The sequence below is a fragment of the Lasioglossum baleicum genome, chromosome 7, assembly GCF_051020765.1.
Source record: "Lasioglossum baleicum chromosome 7, iyLasBale1, whole genome shotgun sequence".
NCBI lineage: Eukaryota > Metazoa > Arthropoda > Insecta > Hymenoptera > Halictidae > Lasioglossum > Lasioglossum baleicum.
Window position 1 is genome coordinate 14,015,226 of NC_134935.1, and position 22,338 is coordinate 14,037,563.

The 22,338-nt window shown below is 44.2% G+C and overlaps 1 protein-coding gene across 1 annotated transcript in view; it reads left to right on the plus strand.

Moving 5' to 3' along the window:
• Window positions 1-22,338, plus strand: part of Sano (CABIT domain-containing protein serrano) — a 213,747-nt gene that overhangs the window by 60,335 nt on the left and 131,074 nt on the right. The window contains exon 2 of the mRNA XM_076427888.1: window positions 19,832-19,886. The gene's annotated coding sequence lies outside the window, so the exon portion shown is untranslated. The remainder of the gene's footprint in view (window positions 1-19,831; window positions 19,887-22,338) is intronic.

Below are 22,338 nucleotides of genomic sequence, written 5' to 3' on the forward strand. Positions count from 1 at the left end.
GGTTAACGGGCCGATAAAAAGTTTCGACGCGCGCCGCTGGATCACGCGCGTGCCGCGCCTCGTTCCGAGATCGAAAGTAACGCGGAAACGGTTCGCGTCTTAGTTTTCTTATTCCTAAGGTTACATATGTTTCTCTGGACTACGCTGGCTTCGAGCATTTTTTCGATAACCGTTTTATCGCGTGGGCTCGGAACGCGGTAACTCAAAGCACGGGAATGCCTCGGTACACGGTGGTGGATGAAAGTGTTCGAGGAGGAGTAGCTTCTTCAAAAACACATTAGGAAACCTGCCAAAATTAGGTTCTGAATCTATTTTCAGTCACAATTTACAATTACTGAAATTGTAAAGATGCACTTATAGTATTTACTATAATGAGTCACCTAACATTGCCACCTCAAATATCTTCGTTGTTTTTAAAGATACGTCAAATGTCTGAAAGACAAAGTTGAACGGTTCAGTGGGGCTCACATGTAACCAAAAGTATTTTTGTTTTCATATGATTTTTTTTAAAGATATCAAGGTCACCTTCATTTTTTTAAATGGAAGCACCCTTTCTTAAACACCTGCAATGATAGTCCCTTTCATTAGGAATTCAGTGACTATAATTACCCATGCACGTATAAACTTTCTAAGTAACTCCTAGTCCATATAACCATTAAAAATTCGCAGTCAACTCGTTAATCACTCACTAATTTTCGAAGCCCCTTATTTGTAGACTTCATACTTAGGCTTTCAAAACAACAAAGATATTTGAGGTGGCAACGTTAGGTGACTCACCCTGTATGCATTTACAATAATTTAATTATTATATACAATTACTTTAAATATTCAATATGTTCATTCCTTGGAACGTACAGAGGATGACGTACCACGAATAACTTTTAAATTATGCGTTGTACAAAAACATTATTTCCACAGATGTTACATGGAATGGGGAATACATGACTTTTTTCTATGTGGAGGTTTTTCTTATGCAGATATTGTAATTTGAAATATCTGCTAAACTAATCATTTTTCAAGTAATTAATGCAGACAATATTTTACAAGAATAAAAATCGCATATTTCCTACTAAAATGATTCAAAAATCGGTTAAGAAGAAAATCCCAGCAATCCTCGGCTGGATCGTCGGTCAATTAACTCGCAGCAATCCTGGCCGAGATGGATCGGGCACGGGGCCACTCCCCTAATTAATCCGAAACACGCGTGGAAGCCACGACTCGATTAAAATTCCCGCGCTTAATTACGCGGACCGCGATTAATCGGTTTTCCCCGGTCCGATGACAATAGGGTGCGGCCTCAGAGTGCGCCGATGTACACCCTGACGTGTGTCGGATCCATGGGGGAACTTAGAGAAAGAAAAAATTCGCGAGAATGGCATGAGAGGAGGGGAAGGTGGGGAGGAAAAGAGGAAGAAGAAGAAGGAGAACGAAATGGAGAGACGTTGAAGTCTGTTAGCAAAAGAATCGAGGGTTGGGCTGCCGCGTCGCGCATTGGGAAATCGAATCGCGGAGGACAGATGGCTACGAGATGGATAGAACAAAGGAGAAAATGTGGCTGGAATGACAACGACTGTCGCAACCACCGGGCCGGGGCCATTGTGTTTGCTTAATGCCCGCGCCGCGCAGGGAATCGTCGAACCGCGATCATTGGGCCGCTCGATCGTGAAAATTATGCTTTCCTCGACGGACCCGTGCGTTTCGTTAGTTAGGTGAGCGGCCCCTGTTACCGCCAATAGGGGAGAGTAGTCTAGATTGCGCCCGATTTGCGATTCGTAGTCGGTTAACGCGAAAAATGCAAGATTTCAACTTCTGCAGTCATTTGCTGGTAAAAGTTCAAAAATATCAATGCATTTCAAAGTAGAATGTATTTTACTAATTTATAAATAATCGAAGAATTCAGGAAAAAAGGCTACGAATTAATTTATACACTTAATAATAATGCTGAAAATATGTTTTTAAATTCAATAGTGAATTTATACTATAATATTATTAATATCACAAGTATATCTCTTATCACCAAGATATGGTACAAACGGTCACCGTAGAAAAATTTTCTTGCACAACAATTTGCATCTGCTGAGAGATTTAACCCTTCGTGCCATTTAATTTTTGTAAAATAGTTGTCCTTATTGTGTTTGCGATAAGAGACAAACTCGGAAGCATTCTGCACACGAACGTGACAAATGGCTCTTAAATTGCACAAATTACTGTGATGGGTTACCACACACCAGGTTATTCAACATACACTGGATCGTAACAATTTATTATTATATATAATTTCTGTTTCATTAGTACCTAATACTCTCTAATCTCTGCAACAAACTAATAACGTACTATTCTTAAATTAGAGTGGCAGATTATGAATTAACGAATTGTAAGAATTTGTGATTATGTACAATTTCCCTTTTATTCGTGCCTGATGCTATCTAATCTGTACAACGAAGTAACAGTATGTACGTAACAAATGACTTTCAAATTGAACAAATTAGACTAGTAGCTTGCAAATTAACGTACACTGAGTTGTAAGAATTTGTCATTATAAAAGGTCTTCCATTCAGAGGTGTGATTTTAAATTTCGCGCTTGTTTTTATTTGGAAAGATTAGGCTTGTCACTCTTCGACACGTGGTCAGTACAACGTAAAATATTGTAAAGAATTGTAAAAAAGTTGTAAAAAATTGTAAGAAAAACAGAATTTTTTTATACAATTGAAATAACACTTTTCTCAATGCAAGACCCTGTGTATGAATTCTTATGGGCACCCAATATTCCCTAATCTCTATAACAACGAATTAGAGTAGGTCACAATCGACCACACCAAATTGCAAGAACATCAAGTATAATGTCTCTTCCCCAGCATCAATAAATTGTAAAAGTCCCACACATTCTCGATGACGCAATACAAGGCTGGTCATTTTTAATATCGATACTCTGACGCAAGTAACGCGCGATTACGTTCGATTAATTACCAGTAGCCAGCAGCAGTAACAACCATTATTTTCAACAGACCTTCGTCATTACTCCCTGACACTGTTTGCGAAGGAAATCAAGCGTTGGAAACAAATGCGATCTGTAAAAAAGGGAGCCGCTGCCGCGATAATAAGACCGGTATACAAATCCGAAGGGTACTCGAAAGAAGAGAATAATATTCCGTTGAAAATGAGCTTGTTGGTCTCTCGGTCATCGCCGGCTCGCCTTGCGGTTCAAAGACGATCGTTCGCTTGTAACACAGGTTGCTCGTTGAGAAAGTTATTTACAATACAGCCAACCCCTAACTGGTCGTGATAAGCTCAGATTACCTGCTGTGCTCCTTGACCCATTAACCGAGTATCTTTTTCGCGAGGACACAGAATCCGCAAGGTCCTGAATCTTCTGGCATTTCCATCGCGACTTCTGCAAACCGAGATAACAATCTGCAAGGTTATTCTCGATTTTACAACATTTTTTCTGGCCCTCTCGAGGGATTTTATGTCATCAGAACTGTGTCAAGATGCCTGGCACTTTGCATTTTCTTTGCAACCTGTGAGCATCTGATCGATTGCTACAATAAATTCGATTGCGAGCTTGGTTGATACGTATGTATGAATTCTTTGTGGCTTTAATTGGGGACGAAGACAATCCTGCGATTAAAGTCAAGTACAAGATGAATGCAATAAAATATTCTCGAAGGAGAGTCGTGAAAAGGGCGAGGGAAAAATGCAGATTTCTTACAGAAATTGTAAAGCCACATTTTATTAATTTTTTCGGAAGACATGTTATAGTCGACAAAAATAGAAATGAATCTCATCGAGTTGTTTCTTCACAATAAACTACAGTAAAGGTACGAGCTAAGAAAAACCCTCGGGTCCGTGCTGTCTCTTCAACTATTTCTGTGACCTCGCCGAGACGTCTACGTATTTTACCAAGCAACTATATAAATTATCCAGTAGTTATATAAATTGATTTTAACCATTAAAATCAATACAGTTTCCATAGGAATTGGCCCGGCGCGGCATCACCGATAAAAGAATCTTTCTCGTATCATCCAGACAGTATTCGCCGATTTTCAATGAAACAGCTGAAAAGTTTGCATAAACCGAGTTTGCATAAACCACCGCAGTGCGCAGAGTTCGGTTTGCCCATCGAGAACCAGTGGAGACTGAAAAAGCGGAGCAATTGCGGGGCTCGTTTGCAATCGACACACCATTTTCGAAACTCGTTCGCTCCCCTTTTAATTCCCCGCGTGCCTTTCGCGGAACAGGGTGAAAAACCAGGTGGATGGGAGCACGGGGCCTTTGTTTAGTACGTCACTGGGTCACCGGTTCGGCAGGTTCGTGGTTTGCTCGCGAAATTTTACGTGGAACCGGGCCACGTTCGACGCGCCAGGAATTTACCCGTGAAATTCCGACGCGAACGCGTCTCGTCCCACTAAAACGAAATTGCTTCGAGACTTGCTATACTTGCACGATGTACATGGCATGCTCAAAAAGTTTCCGATTTAATATTTCTACAAAAACTTTGAAAAATTTTTCTCGTAAATGAAACTACCAGAGATTCCGAGATTGAAAGCTCCTCTTTCTAATGACTCCTTAAAAGTTGATGTATGATTTTTTTCACCGTTTTATGGTACAAAAATTAGGACCATGTTCGATAACTTATCTTACTGTAAAGTTGGCGACACACCTCTCATTCAAAGCTCGGTAAAAAGCGTAAAACAATCGCAAATCCATTTTTAAGGTATCACTGTAAAGAGGAAGCTTCAATCTTTAAATCAGTTGTGCTCTCTGTCGCGAGAAGAACTTTTCAAATTTTTCACGGGTGTTTGAACACAGCATTTCCAAAAAACAAACGTGTCTTCAGCTTCTCGACTGTTTCACCATGAAAAAAATCTTAAAACAAAATGAACGATGGATTATGAAACTAGATGGGTTCTAGCTTTAAAGTAAGTCGAAATTTATTGCCGTACCATTATTTTTTACGAACTTATCGCAGTTCAAATGTAGGCAATTTTTCGAGAATCGAGTATTTTTTTGTAAAAATGTCAATAGACAAAATTCAATTTTTGATTACACCAGCCTTGAAACTTTTCGAACGTACCGTGTATACTGCGGATCGACGAGGTGGCGGCGGGGGAGAGTGCAGAGGAAAAAATGAAAATGCACTGGAAGACTGGCATTCTCCGCTGCAGCCAGCCGAGCTCAATGAATGCGCTTATGGCCTCTGGGATCACCGGCGATTAACATCCTTGTACAGAGGAGTAATCGAATCACGATAATTACGGCTAAAGGAGGTGAAGTGCTCGCTGGAATGTGTATTGTTGGATCAACCTCTATGTTCGCGACTACGTTTCGGCCCTCCCGTTACGGAGATCCTATATTTCCGAACTTGTAACTCGCGGAATCTCGATTAGTTTGATCACCAGGATGCTCGGAACATCGTGGATGTTTCGATGTTTTCAACTCTGTTCGCTCGATTCGTCGACGTTCCTTTGTTTTGCGGTACAGCGATGCTGTTGGTTGGACGATTGAAGTCATTAGTGCGCCGCTGTTGAAGGATTTATTTCGACCAATCTTGAAATGAGACATTAAAATGTACATGTAGTCTCATTAACTCGTTTTTTGAACCCTGGCAGAGTACTTCAACAAACAATTTTTATTTTCAGAAAGACCATAAATTTCACAGAGAATCTGGCCCATTCCTCACCTACACCAATGATGAAATGGGACATTGAATTGTGCATGTAGTCTCAACTTGTTGTTCGAACCTGGTGGACTAGCTGAACAAAACAATTTTTTATTTCAGGAGAGCCATAAATACAGAGAATCTGTCATAATTCTTTCATAGTACGTACCTGAAGGTACATGAAAATATTTTTATAATTTGTGTCATTGAAGAAAATGGCGTATCCGAAGACGTTTCACGATGCCCATGTGTAAAACAACGATGGAAATGAATCTTGACAAGGTAACTGCATTAGCGCAACATGTCAGCGACTGTTTCGATCAGTGACTACCAGATTCGACCGGCGACAGTGGCACAGCAGTACCAAGCGGTGAAAGGTTGCAAAAGCAGTCGCGAAAGTGGGTAACGAGACTTCCCCGGTATCTGCGCGAGGGTCGCGTGCGCGACAATTAAGCGATTAAAGAGGGACACGCGCGCGTCGATCGGGGCTCCGCTTGCGCAAATCGCGCGTTCGCGCTCGATGACGCACAGGGAGAAAGAGAGAGAGAAAGAGAGAGCCGAGCCGTTCTAGCCACGTTTCAAGCATAATTTCAACGACTTCCATTAAGCAACCGATGATTGCCAGCCGATTGGTTACAAGGATCTCTTAATCGACAGCGATTTTTGCAAGCCTCGGCCCCCACTGGTAGAATGCACTCGCGGGATCCAACCTCGATTGATCCAAATTAGATGGAATCATTGTTCAAAGTATCTGTGGCTTATGTGGTTTGAACAGCGATAACATAATCTTATCAGGTATTTACACATCTGCAGGAAAATGTTGAAGATTGGGTAAAAAGGGGATTTTGTGTTGGAGAGCAATTTTGGAAGCGTTGTCTACAAGAATCTGCACGACTTGCAATCAGTCTGCTAAACGCTCAAGCTCCTGCTGGTTAAAGTTGACAAAACGCTTCTTTCAGTTCGTTAACAAGGGCGACAGAGGGTTCGCTATACTCTCCGAGAGACCCCAATTACGGCCAAGTTGTAGCGCACGTAGGAAGTAGCAGGAAAATCGATGAAAGTGGGCTGGAAACCTCTCAGGAATCCAAACCCGTTCTCTATCCAGGTGAAGGCGACTCGTTTTATCAATTCCCGTGGCGAGAGAACGCGATGCGCCGCGAGGTCATTCTCTTCTCGCATTACGGGGTCTGGAGAACGTTCTAACTTGAGCAATTTCTCCCAATGGAGCCCACTAAAAACACCACTGAAAAATTTGTTCATCTTTCCATCGGACTAGCACAATTGCTAAATAAATTGTAATAACAGTTGGTGGTGAAGTATCCAGGCATAGTTAATAGTTTATTAGTTTTAATATATGTAGCGATTTAATGTGTTATAATTTTGGCATTCTTCAGATAACTAATATGTTATTGAATAAACCTGTGAATAAATATCCAAATTTTATCTTCGAATTTCAATTAAAAAATGCTATGAAATTTTGTTCCGACCCTTTAAATAGTACCACTTCTACGTAGGTTTTCAGTACCAAGATGAAAGTTGAATTTTTGATATTAGTGGATTGTCAACGGAGTGTGGGACGTTTCGGTGACGTTCGACGTTCGGTTCCCGGTAAAGGAGAGACGAAATTCCACTGCTAATCGCGGCCTCGGTCGCGATTCGAACGCCAGAAAGGCAGAAATCAGCGGTTGTGTACGCCGGTGTTTTTCTGGCTGCTCCCCTTACCTCCATATTTTCTTGGTAAGGATAATCGTTCAGTGGAACGCGCCCGAAATAAAATTTCGCCGAAGCACGTACGAGAAGAAACTGGTTCGTGCGTCCAGGAGAGAGGATCGCCCCCGTCGTCTACCGCGTGCGGACGGAGAGAGCCCTCTTTCTCTCTCTCCTAATAAACGAAATTAACTTTCCGCGGACGAAGAGCAGCCCGAAAAAGCGGTCGCGTTCAAAGGAATGCACGTCCTTTCCGAGTCGGATCGGCTCGGAATAAGGACTCCTCTTCTTCTATCCGTGGATCTCGGTTACGTGCCTCGCCGTTCGTCCACGTCCGACGATATAACAGTTAAAGAAACGAAAGGGAACCATTAACTTCTCGACGTCCACTTAATCATCCGACGAACCAGACGTTCGCAAAGCTCGAACCCCCCTTTTACTATCGCGTTAACCTCTCGACCCTGCTGCACTGCTACGGCGATCGTCGCCTGTTCATATTTTACAAATGAAATTCGGTGGAACACGCTGCGATCGTTCACCATTCAAATTGTTTCAGGCTCGTCTCTGTCTGCGGAACCAAAGATAAATGGAATTTCGACGTCGTTGAATCGAATTTAATGGAACGCGTCGCGATGCGTCTTGATATCATTTTTATTCCTGACATCGAAATCGGGGATAAATGGAAGTGCAAATTTCAACAGCGTCGAATAAGATTCGGTGAAATCCGCTGCGATCGTTCGGCATGCAAACTGTTTCAGGCTCGTCACTGTCTGCGACATTCGAGGTAAATGGTACAACGAATTTCGACGTCACTGAATTCAATTTAATGATGCACGTTAGCTCCTCAGGTTCAAAGTAAATTGATATATGAAGCTCCTCTAATATATTTGAAAATTTTGTAGTCGCCATGAATGCATAAATGGATTAATGTATAATATGTAGAATTTTTAATATGAAATATATAGAGCCTTTTTAATGAAGGGTCTTCCATTTGTGAAGATTAGAATGGCACTCTTCGACACATGATTAGTAGAATTATAAAAAAATTGTTAATGGTAAAAAACAGCATTTTTAATCGTTGAAAATGACGCTTCTTAATAGAAGACCCTGTGTATATGTAAAAACTGTTCATAAAGTTGAGTAGCATGTTTTTAACGAATTTTCACATCGGCGACCGGCCGCGTCGGATCTCGGCGCGGTACTTGGAGCCCGATTACACGCGTTTATTGGAACAGCGTTCGATTAGCTCGTTTAATTTATCGGCCGGTTTATGCGGTTGAATACGGGTCCAGGGCCTTTATTGTCGCGGAGATATGCTAATGCAACGCGATAGTTGGCCAATATTCCTCTACACGACTATCGACGCCGATCGCGAGCGAGTATCGCGCGTTCAGCCGTGCAATACCGACCGCTTTCATCCGATTCCTCGCGAGTTACGCTCGCCATCCAACTTTATCGCGCCACTCTTCTTACCATTTTCGGTATATTCCGTTCCCAACGCCGCGCCGTGATCGATGCGGTCCTTCCACTTGGTCGTACGATAAAATCAGCTTCTTTTTGAGATATTGCTTATCGAGTTGGTAATGGAGAAACAATTCCAATTTTTACATTTGTTCGTAGATTGATGTGGCTAGTGCATCGGCTGTTTTGATAGTAAATGTGATGGTAAAAACTGTCTTAAAAGCATCTTACTTAAAATGTACTTATATATTATTCATTCTTTCAAATGAACACCTTTTAATGTATAATCATTTTTTCACATCTCTTTCACACATGTAGAAAAATATACAACTTGTCTTTATCGGCAAAATTTTTTCATTAATCATATATTTCTTTAATTTTTATTAACATATCGACTTCTGCATTTTTGTCATGTTATTAAGCAATGGCAACTGATGAACATGACGTCAAAATAAATTAATGAAAGCACCGTAGCCATTCATAACCATTTTTATTAACATGGTGACTATCACTGCAGTCAATCGGGCCCGAGATAGGGCCCGAAGGTGACGGCACTTTCCACTGGAGGATCATACTCGGCCTAAAGCGATAAATTCGAGAAAACTGTGGGGATGAAAAATTTTATCAGTTAGGTATTCGTAAACGGTTATGCTTATTCCAAGATCAACGGGGCCCGAGATAGGCCCCGGAGGTTACGGCACTTTCGCAATATCTAAAAGAATCCTGGACTTTCCACTGGAGGATCATACTCTAAAGCGATAAATTCGAGAAAACCGTGGGGATGAAAAATTTTATTGGGTCGGTATTCGGCGCGTAAAGGGTTAATGCTTAGGCGAGGGCATGCAGGGCCCAGATAGGTCCCCGGAGTATAGTGTACAGAGGTGGTGGCAATCCCGACGCAATTACCGTGCCGCTATCAGGCGGTTAAGTCGCGCGCCATGCGGCCGACTCGTAAACACAGCGGATGGTTCCTCGGATAGTCTCGACTGGATAGGGATAGGATAGGACAGTCGGCCGATTTCGTGGCCAGATAACCTCGTGGCGGCTGCGGGAGCCGCGCAATCTTTACGACGGAGCTGGTGGAAACGTCATAACTCGTGGCCGTGGCCACCGTTCGCCGAGTTACGAGCGTTCCTCGCGCGAATAACGCGCTAATTGAATGAACGGTGAAACTGCTTCCACCCTCCATCCCCCCTCTGTTTATCTGCGAGGCCGGATCTTCGATCCCGTCGCGTACCTTCAGCTGCTTTTAGAAACGGAAGTCTCGAAATCCCCTGTAGTACTCTCCGCTCTTGCGGCTATGGGGTTCAAGACCGATCTCGCATACCTCGGACCTCTATGGTGTGCCCGGTGTTATGGCGCCGTTAACGCTATACGCGACAACCGAGACTCCTCCGCGGTCTGAGATTAGGTTTGGACGATGGAGGAAGCATGTTAGGGATTCGAGAGGCTAGGTACTCTTCGGGGGGAGCGTTCTTTTATGCTGGCTAATGAAATGTGGATCTTGATATCGGGAACCCGCTTTGTCCGAGCCTCTTGTGGGAGTTGCGTTGGTCTCTTGGATGATTTTCTCCGTTGATATTGGCGATGTTTGTGGCTCTAGTTGAGCAACCTCTGCGACCTTGGGTAAGTACTATACACAGGATAATAATACAATTGGATTGCATTGAAGAATAAAATGCAATTGCACCTGACCGTGCATCGTTGCCATATGAGTTTGTCCTCCATCATTATTTCTAGTTGTACTTAAAAAAGAGCAGTGACCTGTTCCAGTTCCCAGAATCACCCTGTATAACTTATGCGAGTCTGCAAAATACATTTTTCAAATTTTTATGTAATATTATCTAGTAAACTGATTCACCTAACGTGGTAGAAAAGCTGAAATCGTTCGATCCGTTCATGAAAATGTTATTCTGATTTAAGGTATGTACCATCAATTATGAGGCTGACGGACATTTTCTTATTCGACTTATTTCATGGGAACGGACCATCGTGCGCCGTAAACAAGCCAGCACCGATCGCTGGCCAACTATGCCGAAGACGATCGTTACTTTCCGGCCATCCGGTGCACAGGCAACGAACTCGCAATTGTCGTGGCCTGTGTCGTTATTGCTGCACCCGGGTGCAGCCGGTTACTTCGTAATTTAGCGGCGTTGCGTTTGGCGGCAACGGTCTACGAGTTACGACGCTCTCCGCGTTTGGACTAATCACGCTGATAACGCGGTCGTCCCGTGAACTATCGCCGGTTGGAATCACGACCCATCTACCGACTACTACGTTCTTCCCCCGCCTGCTGCTGGTTTTCTTCGCTGCCATCGCGAATGGCAGCCGGACCGGAGAGAACCGAGCCAGAGAGAACCCGGTCTCGGCAATCCGGTTGCCGAGTTGCGTGACCGCGAAAATCCATTCCTCCGTAATGCTATCTGTTATTACGGGCGTATTTACTTAACTGTATTAACGAGGCCGCCGCTGTCGTATCTAACGATCCGGCAATTGAATTAGATTGTTAATCGTGCCGCGTTTCGCTTTTGCTCGGTCGCCACGAATACCGAGGATGGCAAACTATATTGTTCGAGACTTTCTCCAAGTTTCTCCTCCAATATTGCACCCTTTCCTATTAATTGAGCTGAGATATACTGTTCCACTCAGAGGCGACCAGGCCCAAGATAGGACCCCAAGGAAATTTAACAATTGGATTTTTACTGGAGGATTATACTCGAACAAAAGCGATAAATTTATTACTCAGTCGGTATTTGGTGCGTAAAGAATTAGTACCTATGCTAGGAGCAACGGGGCCCAATATAGGGCCCCATAGGTGATGGCAAGGTCACAGTACCTAAAAGAAAGACCTCCAGCCTTTTCACTGGAGGGTTATGTTCAGGCTAAAGCCACGTGACATTGTGACGCGTGCATGACACAGACGAAACGCGTCACGTGACCAGCTCATGGCGGAATCATGGGGGACAAGCGTCGTGGAAGGGGAAGCTAGAGTGGGGGACAGGTCTTAATCTCTGTACATTGCTCTATGTTGTACGTACCTATTTTTGTCATAAATATTTGGCATAAAATTATGCTCAGTTCTTGAAACTGGAGCATGACGTTTTGCAAATATGTTGAGACACCTAGTGGATCGCTGGCTACGCAAAAAGCCGCACAATATTGCGACCGAAGAACAAAGAGTCGGAGCGATTTATCCACGGCTACGTTTATTATCGCCGGTGATGTTTCTACGGGCGCGCGCGAGATTAATTCCGCGATGAACGATAATTGACGGCACTTAGGACTAATGGAACCGATTCCGGAACGGTCTTTATAACGATCTGCCCCGATACCGCGGAAGGTCAAACGCGCGTTTCGCGAAAACGCTCCTCTCTCCGTAGATACTCGTTTGAACGGGTCATTCTTCTGGTTATCTGCGGCTCCGATGTCCTCGCTTTATCAAGATTGAGGGCCATTGCGGGGCATCAATTCTGTCTGATGGGTATAACAGCGTTCTTACTTTCACGATCCCCGTAAAAGATGACTTGTGATTAGAGTGGGAGACGTTGCGCATTTACGGCCCGTTAAATCCCGCAAAAGTCCGACAAAAGGATCGAGTCCAGCGACATTTAATTGTGTTTCCCGTTTTATGCTACGTGCGTTATAACGGATAGCGTAGGAGTAGTCGATCTTTTTTGTCGATTGTATCGACAAGATATCCATTATAGTATTAAGCTATTCCATATGAAATGGCCAATTTTGGTTAGTGACGCTAGACAAACATAAATTTCGCTGAACTAAATCTTATTCAGAAAAGCAAATACTGCTGTGACCAACATATTCGATAAATTACATTGTTGATAGTAGTACGGTAGAGATTGAAATTTTTTCTATTTTCATTGTACACACATAGAAGCAGAGTCACCAGATTGAGACTCGTCTCCCCACTCTTCCTTCCCCTTCCACGGCGCTGTTGTTCGCCCACGCCTCCGCCTCGGCCCGGTCACGTGACACGGTTCGTCTCTGTCGTGCACGTGTCACAATGTCACGTGACTAATCCGGTACTGGCAGAGAGAGGGTAACTGTGTTTCCCCCAAGTCATTTCAATGTGAATGCTGACACCGTCGGCGAAATTCGGTGTCGATGAAATTGCGTCGGTGAAATGTTCGTCGGCGAGGTCAGAGTACCCGTCACGTTACAACTATTTCCGCAATATCGCCGGGCCCCTATCCTCTAGCTCGCAGGAAACAGTATCATTTTCAGCGAGGTGAAGGCGCTCTAATGGCGGAATAATAGAGCGAGCGGGGCACAGACCGAGAAAGGGGGGCTACGGTCGCGGGCGAGCGGCCGGCAATAAACGTCAGTGGAAATGGTCGAAGATTAGCCGAGATAAATCTAATTGACCGCGGCGGAATAAGATAATAACTGCATAAATATCTATCGGGCGTCATTGTTGTCAGCGAGGGCCGCTGCTGCACCGCTCGGATAAAAGCCGGACCGGGACAATACGTCTACCTAGGTGTTGGACTATGTATCTATATTTATATGTATAGATATATGTATGTATGTGTATCGGTAGCCGGGACGGAACGATGCGCTGACTACCGTGGATAGTTGCCGGATAGATGCAAAGATACGGTGGACAACGAGCAATAATAATCTTATTCGCTGTCATTCGACCGACTCGTGTCTCGGCCCATTGAAAACCTGGCGTCGCTCTTATCGATCCCCCTTTGTCCGCGAGAAAATCCCCCCGGTTCATAGATCCTTTGTCCAGGGATCGATCGAGCCTCGATCATCCTTCCCCCCCCCCTGCTCCGTCCTCGAAGAAAGTTCTTCGAAGCCGTTCCTGGAAATGCAGAAATTTTCGAAATATAATAATACTCGACTCTTGTATTTTAATATTTTAATTCTAAATGTGACTAATTACTCGACTAAAATTTATTACTTAAAAACTTGTCGTTTACCATTTTTCATTGCATGGTGATGTTGACAATTTCTACGCAAAGGGTTAATGGTCGTACACATGAAATTCGAGCAACGCGACACACGGAGTCGCAATTTATTGTGATTGGCTTAGGTGGAGTTGCGGGGGGGGGGCATCGAGCCTGATCTATTCAATTGTGAAACGATGAAAAGTATCACGATCTCGATTCCCCGCGGTAAAGTGAAACGATGCAGCTAAATAGGCCGGAGTCTCACGCTCGCCAGTGCATCTAGGCTTCGACGCTTCAAGGTTACCGCGAGGATTGGTGTCGCGCTCTTGCCAGAGCGATGCAGACCTTTTAGCGGTTTTGCAACGAAATCTGCGACTCTGCAACGATACTTGGGCAATCTCGACGTATTATACGTCCACTGGAGTGTCTTCGACGTTACGGCGAACATCTGACACGGTTAGAACGTCCTATACTCATCCTAGCTTCTCGAGAGGCTCGGCCATTGTGTTAGAGCAGGGACTGCTCGATCCTTTGGTATTTACGACTTTAAGATCCCCTGGAGCTGGGATTCGATGTTACTAGAAAATGCAACGATAAGACTGCATTTTTAGATGTCTATCGAAAATGCAAGTTGCTTTGCCAGATGCGGTGGGTGTAACAAAGCTAGGTGTCCCTCTTCAAGTAAATAGACACTGGGCTTGGAACAGTATAAATGATAATATATATTTGTAATACAACAGAAAATAATACTTTCTTTCTTAACGGGACGAACGAAACACGTGTCTTCTTACAATCTAATACATCGATCGAAACTATCACGCTTCTAGATGTCGCTCATCCACACGCCACACACCCTAGCGGTCGGCACACGCACTCCGGCGTAATACATGCATACTTCTTGTCTAACAATCCCCCCTATCACTAAATGCAACTTTCAAGTACAAAAATCAAAATTTCTTCTTGGTTTTCCGTCAATGAAACTTTTACTACCGCAAGTTTTGGACTTAACATTTACAGTAGAGGTGCAGGAATTCTGAACTTCGCTTATTACATGACTAATTATAATCGCAACTATATCGAGTTTGGTGTCATTTCAATTAGAAAACTGGGACGAACACGATGGTAGAAGTCATAAAAAAAAATTAAAATCTTCGCTTCGCTTACATTAGTGCGAGTCTTGCAGTTCACCACATGACTGGTACCAAGGGGATCCCCCAACGGTGGAGACAACATTTCTACAGTTACGGAGAGAATACTCGAATTTCCAAATTCGCAGGTATCGAACACAGTGAACGATCGATCCGACACCGCATGAAGCGAGCTCCTCGCGCCAGCTGAATGACTATGGCGCTAAAGTATTGCGCCCTCGATCAAAGTCTCGCCTGTGGGATGCTCCAACCGATTTTCCCGGGATTCCCGGTTACGTTCGTGTTCGTCCGCGTTAATGGCGGGCCGGTTGATGTGTGGCGTCATTGATTATACGTTGCAATAATGCTTCACGACCAATTAAAATACACTGTTGGATACTGATATACTGCAAATTAACCGGCGATCCGTTCCCGCTTAATCAGCATATTTATTGCTGCTAGCCGCCAGTCGGCCAGAATGCGTGTAGAAAACGACAGAGAAACACGGAGGGAAAAGAAAGAACGAGAGAGAGAGAGAGAGAGAGAGAGAGAGAGAGAGACTGGGAAGAGAAAGAAAGAGAGTAACGGTGAGACGGAACGGCGCGCACGGCTCAATGTTGCAACTAGTACCAATTTCATTCGCGATACGTTTAATCCTGGCATCGAAATGACTCGGTTGCTACGCTCGTATAATAGGAACCCTCCGGGCAGCCACGCTCCGAGTCATCTCGGCCTACTAGTTTTCGTTTAGGAGGAGGGCCGAAGAGGTAACGTATCGCGGCAGACTTAACCTTTTCCCTGCACTATATCACGGCGCACCTCGTATTTCGTTCCACGGTGTGCCCGAGCTATGTGTCTCCCTTCTCGCGATCTCGCTATCTACCACCGGAAATTTATTCGATCCTTCCTGTTTTTCCTGTTCCGACGATCAGCGTGTTATTTTCTTTGTTTCCGGCGGCAAAAGCCCACTCCCGCTCGCTCAGACTGGGCCCGAGCAGGAAGGGTCCGTTCGACTTCATAGACAGTGGCGCCCTCGACATTGTTTACGTCGACGCCATCTCCCTAATTTCGTCGCCATTCTGTTTACGTCAGTTTTTATTGACGTAAGTCAATGACAGTTGGTTTTATACAATTTTTGCATTGGCAATGGCGAAACATTTTATTTTCCTCTTAAGACAAAGAATAACGGTTTCATTTAATCCGTGTGACAGTATTTTTACATTAGTATAAATTATATTCAATATTTGAGTTGATTATGAAGAAATAGATACAGTTTTCTTCCGATATAAGACGATTGCTTGCGACGGTTTCCGACGTATTGCGAATGAGTAACCTGTTCTGTTTGACATTGGTCTTGAGTGGGCTATCTCTGTAAGTGTTCATGATTGAAAATTGATGCAGTTAAACTGTTGAAATAGTTGACAAATACTACAGTTGTTCTTAAGCTATATCCACATCATCTAAGACAGTAGAAATTTAGAATACTTTTGGTGTTAGCCCATAACAACTGAGAATTTTTAAAGTTGAACTGCGCGAGGTACTAAAGAACCTAGGCATTGGCACAAAGGGTTAATGTACTGTTGCGGGCGGTACCTTAACATTGGGTTGTTCGGTTCCACGTTGTGCCAATGTTAGAAGACCTCAGCGTATAATGTCCACTCGGAAACCAGTCTCGTGCAACTACTATATTCCCCACCTCGAAATTCCTGTATCGTGAAAGCTTGTCTTACTAGTTCTCATCAGTTCCAGCCACCTTGTGCCTCTTCGGGGGTCAAGACCTCCTTACAACTAACTCCTGATCCCCAATCTCTTAATCCTAGTACTTGGAGACCCACCATACGAGTATCGTAGTCTATAAATCCTTGGCTTCCAGGATTTCCATTTCTTCGGAGATTATAATCGCTCGAGGGCGGTTTGTACGATTTTCTTTGAGCCACTGGGCTGGTACCTTGATACTGGTTAAGCCGGTCTGTTTTGCAATCGATCTGCGATTCCACTATTTACTTACTCACGACCATTCCGGTCGTGTATAATTTCCTTACAGGAGCTACTGAATCTTTTCGGAGATCTGTGTCGATAGGAACGATCAGAAACGAAAATAGACGAAAACCATCCCCTATGTATAAAGTCGTGATTTACAAATTTTAATCGTGCTGTTACCTGCTTTCCTCAATTTTCAGAAGAACCCAACATTCATTATAGGAAGTACCAGTTAGATGTACAAACAACTTTGAAACAACATCGATCATTTCACGACTCGATATTTAATTTTTGCTATGAATACATCACATCTGCAGATCAGTAATTTCGAAAAAATAATTTTCAAAAATTATTCATCTAAAAGAGTATTCAAAAAAGGTTTATAAGAAATTGGAAGTGGGTGTCTGGGTTACATGTTAGACGCAGGGGTTAAGTAGAGATTCCAATTTGATCAAATTGTAGATTATCCGAACGTCGAGCAGCTAGGCGGAGGAAACAGAATCCGCCGAACGGAAAAATTACGCGTCGCGTTCGCAGAGCTGCCTTCTCAAGGTCAGTAGAATCCGTGTTGGACGCACCAGAAACCGGAGAGGGTGGCGAGGATCTCTGAAAAGAATGAAAAGGACTCGGTCGCCGTGACCGGGCCGCGGGTCATTAAATTCCTTCGTACGCGATTACCGTGTCCCCTCCTCGCTGAACCCCCTGTCTCGTTCCCCATTTTATCTACTCGAGGGATCCCGTGTTCTGTCCCCTGCCTGTAACCGCCGCACCTCACCCCCTCCCCGCCCACTAGTTCGCGTTTCGCAGTTCGCGAGATCGTCGCCGATAGATACGGTCACCCGCTCGCAAACTCTGGGCTAGGGCTCGCGAGAGATAGAAACGCGTGAAACGCGCGTTTAAACACGCGGACAAATTGAGGCCGCCGCGCCGTGCCACGCCGCGCTTAGAGTGTCCGCCTCTGAAGGCGGACGCGTTCTGCGCTCGCACGTACAATTTCGCCAGCGTGGGGACCATTTTTCTGCACCTCACTCCGTTTCGTAGATTTTTGCACAGTCTAACACACGGTAAAAACCAATTCAAAAATTATTTAAGATTAACTAGGTTAACCCTTTTTTTTATACTGTCTGCCCCCATCGACGTATTACAAAATACATAATGCTACTTAGCGAAAACGAAGTTGAAAAAACTAATAACGTCGTAGGATATGCCCACTCAATACCATCGACATTTTTCTGTGATACATTTTGTTGAGACACCCTGTAGAGTTCTCGAATAAGATCGACGGATCACAGTTTTCTATTATCCATGAAATCGCTATAGTCTTCGGGGTAATCGAATTCAGGGATTTCCTCGGAAATGTAGGTTGGTCCACGGAATCTGGAACGAATCACGCGTTGTCCAGCCGACTCGTGCGCGCTCACCCGTTCCTGTTCCACGTGTATCGTACGCCCACGCGCGGCCGATTCCGAGCACGTCGATACGGTTCTCGGTTACCTAATCGCGGCGCGGTGCTCTATCCCCGAGCACTATGCATTGTCTCTGTTTCCCCTCTTTCCTCTCGCCTTTATCCAGCTACAGGGTACCTGGCCAGGATCAGCGACGCGTGTACGCAAACTTTACTCGTTCCATTAGATTTTCTACTTGGATAATCCGGCGAGCGGTGTCACGTTCCTCGACTGGTCTTGAGAGCTGGAACTCTCTGGTTACTCTGGATGGGAGTGATCCGAAATTCGTTGGGGTAATGATCCAACGCACAGCGTAGATCCACTGTTGCACGAATTGGACCCATAACTAGATTATTAAATTAAATCAAATTTTTCGAACTTCAAGTAAAATCAGGCATTTTTCGAGGATCTGATAATAAACAAGTGCGAAAACGACTACCGTCCCAAGCTATCATCTTACATCGAACGAAACCTGTACGTGGAAATTCTTTCGAATGTAGATAGAAAATAATCTCCGAAAAATTGAGATTTAGTGAATCGTCTCTGCCAATTGTCTGGAACTCAATCTTCCAGCTATCGAGAGCTCAATATCAGCCACATATATCTTGTTTAACGGTTCGTCGATTGCCACAGTGAACACACACGTGCCACAGTCCGTTCTAACAAGCAGATTCTTTCGACGAACAAACGTTAACATTTACCAAGATTGAATATTTGATCAACGATAGCCTTAACCGTCAACGCGAGACAAGACACACGTTTAACTTTTACAATCGATCGGAGTCGGGGCCCGGATCGGTTCGCGACTCTCGGTCTCTCTGTTCGGTTTAACGATCCGCCGAGGCCGCAAATGAACCAGAAAGTTAATTCTGACGATTGATCGTCGTTAGGACAGCATGCACGGTTGGACAAATTAAGGCGTAACGAGTAAATGGCTCGTTAACGCCGCGCCGCCCCGTCACCATCTATCTCTGTTTCTCTTTCGCAGTGTTCCTTCTAGAAACAAACCTCCAGAGGAAGGGATTCGTTTGATTGTTCTTTCGTTCGTTTATGGGCTGTACTAATTGATGGACGGTCCATTGAGAACATTGTGCCACTACAAAATGGCTGGAGAGCTACAATGGATCGAGAATTTCGTATCATGCTCCAGACAACATCGATTCATGAATTAAGGCTGTTTAATAACAGTCTTATTGTAATAATTTACTATTTATGATAAAAAAGAGAGGCTTCTCTGGCAATTGAGTCAAGGAATAAGAAATTTTACTGTGTAACTTAAATTTCGAGGAACACTGACTTGCAGAATATTCTTTAATTTTTTTTAATTATGACGATTATATTGCTCGCATATAATTGGTTCGAAACGAAATGGTTCTCTAAGATCGAAAACGGCAATAGAAAAATTCATGAAATGATCTACGAACATGCAAGACTTAAATTTAAAAAATATGTGGTACCAGTAATTAATTATTTACTATATACACTGATTCTTGAATTAGTAAATCATACTTAAATGCATTGTTTTCTTGGTTTCAGTGGCGACAGGAACTCGAGAGGACCGATCGCGCAGAAGGGTGCGGCAACATTGTCGGTGAGTGGAGGATCTGTGACGAATTTTTCATCGAGTCATCGACGGTCGATTAACGCGCTCTTAATCCGACTTTTTCCGCTTGCCCGCGACTGTCCATCGATCGGTCAATGACTTGCCGTATGACGCAAGAACACTCGGAAGTTTGTTTTGCCGATCGTCAACCTTTTTCTCTCTGTCCCGTGACAGTTTTTTTCCCTCAACGTTCACGATCTTGAATCTCGAAACAGGAACACCGTATTCTATTCGGGAATGAACACAACGATCGATGCGATCAACGGAAGAGAGCTTGATACTATCGCGACCATGCGCTCGCCATTTTGTGTATCGTCTTTCCAAACTCGGAGCTTGTGTTTCGCTAACATCCGGCCATTTCAGGACGCGACACCGTGAACGTATTATCGCGTTAAGAAGAACGGTCTGCTACTTCCAAGGTTAATGGATCGTGAAAAGCACTCAATCGATTGACGTTTCCTCTTTTTTTTTCTTCTGCGAGGCGGACGGGGGAAGTGCGCTCGTTTGAATCAGTGGGATCGTAATTGTGTAACACGCGGTGCCATCTGCGGTCTTTCGAATCCAATGGCTTCTCTGGAGATTGAAATTCTGATGTCTGTAACGGGAACAACTGAGAATTATCTCGCAAATCAATATATTATTTTTCAAATTCATTCATCGATGTCTTCCAATCACCCTCAATCAGTTAGTTCTAGTATTGAACCTCTAAAACTCAACACAGAAGTTCAGTTGAAGAAATTCAATACCAGAAGCTTCTTTTAAACTTATGACGCTACTAGTACTTTAGAATCAATATTTTCATTTTATACATTCACTTAGAAACATGTTCTTATCAGTTGGCTCTAGCACTGACTCAGTAAACCTCAACAAGAAGCTCAATTGAGCCAATGGTCTTTGAGACCATTAGCACCAACTATGTTAGTTTCTGCCTCGAATTCCCACCGCTGCAACTGCTTTAGAAATCAGTATATTTTCTAAAATCACTTAGCAATCTCTCCTGTTCATCCTCCGTCAGTTGGCTCGAGTACCAATCCTCCAAAACCCAGCAAGAACTTGAACCCCAGCTTAAGAACACGCCATTAGAGCCTACCAGTTTGATCTCCTGAACTCCCGACACCGACTAGTCGACAGAGATCAATATTTTCATTCCCGAAACCCACATACCAACGCTCCGAGACCAGACAAGAAGCTCGAATGCATCGGTGAACCCCAATGACCCAGCGCAAAAACGATCACGATATCTCTGATGAGAGAGCGAGCGTGGTGGGAGCGAACAGGTAACGAGCGATCAGATTTCTATCGGACGGGGAGCAGTCGGTCTCAGGTTAGGTCTGGGAGAGACTAATTTTTTCCACTGGGAGTCTCTCGGTCAAGAGTAGAGGCTGCAGTGGGCCTAGTAGCGGTTTCAAACTAGAGTCACTAAAAATGAGTCTGGGTCAAGTATAAACACAGCAGTGGGCCCAATGACGTCTTAAAGCAAAAATCATTAAAAATATCGCTAAAAATGTGTTAAAAGCATTAAAACAACCAACGGTCTCATAAATAAACAAACTGAAATAAACTGATATTGAATCGATCGTTCCTTGTGCGGAATAATAGATTAATACATTAAGACATATTTCAACAATAAGTCTCAGTCAAAAGTGGAAACAGCAGTGGTCCCAGTGAAAGTACCACAGTTACCATTTCGAGAAACGTGGTCCCGAAAAAAGAGGATTTGAAGTTGCAAAATTTTTCGCGATGAAAGAAGTTACTGGAGAAAAACATTTATGATTAGACTTTGAAGAATGAAATTTTGAAAATTGATTTTTTGAGAAACTGCTGCGTGCCGTGCGTCGGCGTCGGTGCATCGTCGATGAGAATATGACCCCGGCACGTTCGGCTCGGTCGCGAGTCGAAGCGTTCAGGCCCCGTGGCGCGTCTCCATGCTCTCGAATATGGTTGTGTTTGTGCGGGGCCTGGGGCCTCGGGCCCCGTGTAGGTGATGCTGATGGTGGGAGTACCGCAAGGGTCAATCCACGGTCCGGCATTATATTCCAGCACGGCGCACGGGGGCCTTAGGAGGAGAGAGAAAGAGAGACAGAGAGAGAGAGAAAGACCGGGTTCACAGCCACCACACGACGACGTTCGAACGCTTAATGGCCGGAATTTGTCTGGCCGGCAGGTACACTGACAGCCAGTCGGTAGAGGCCAGCGGCCGTGCCTGTTCTAGCTGGCAGAGACGCCAGGAGGATGCCCGATGACGGAGCACACGAACACCATGGGATGTAGGACAATTTCGCGGGAACCTTCCGGGCATTTTTCCACTCCGCAACTTGCCAATTTATCGGCTTTACGGCTACCTCGTTGAATCTTGTCTCCGTCAAGTGGATATTTAGTCTCTTAACCCTTGGACGGCGTGACTTGGGTCTGTCTAGACCCAGAGTTACATACAAGGTCC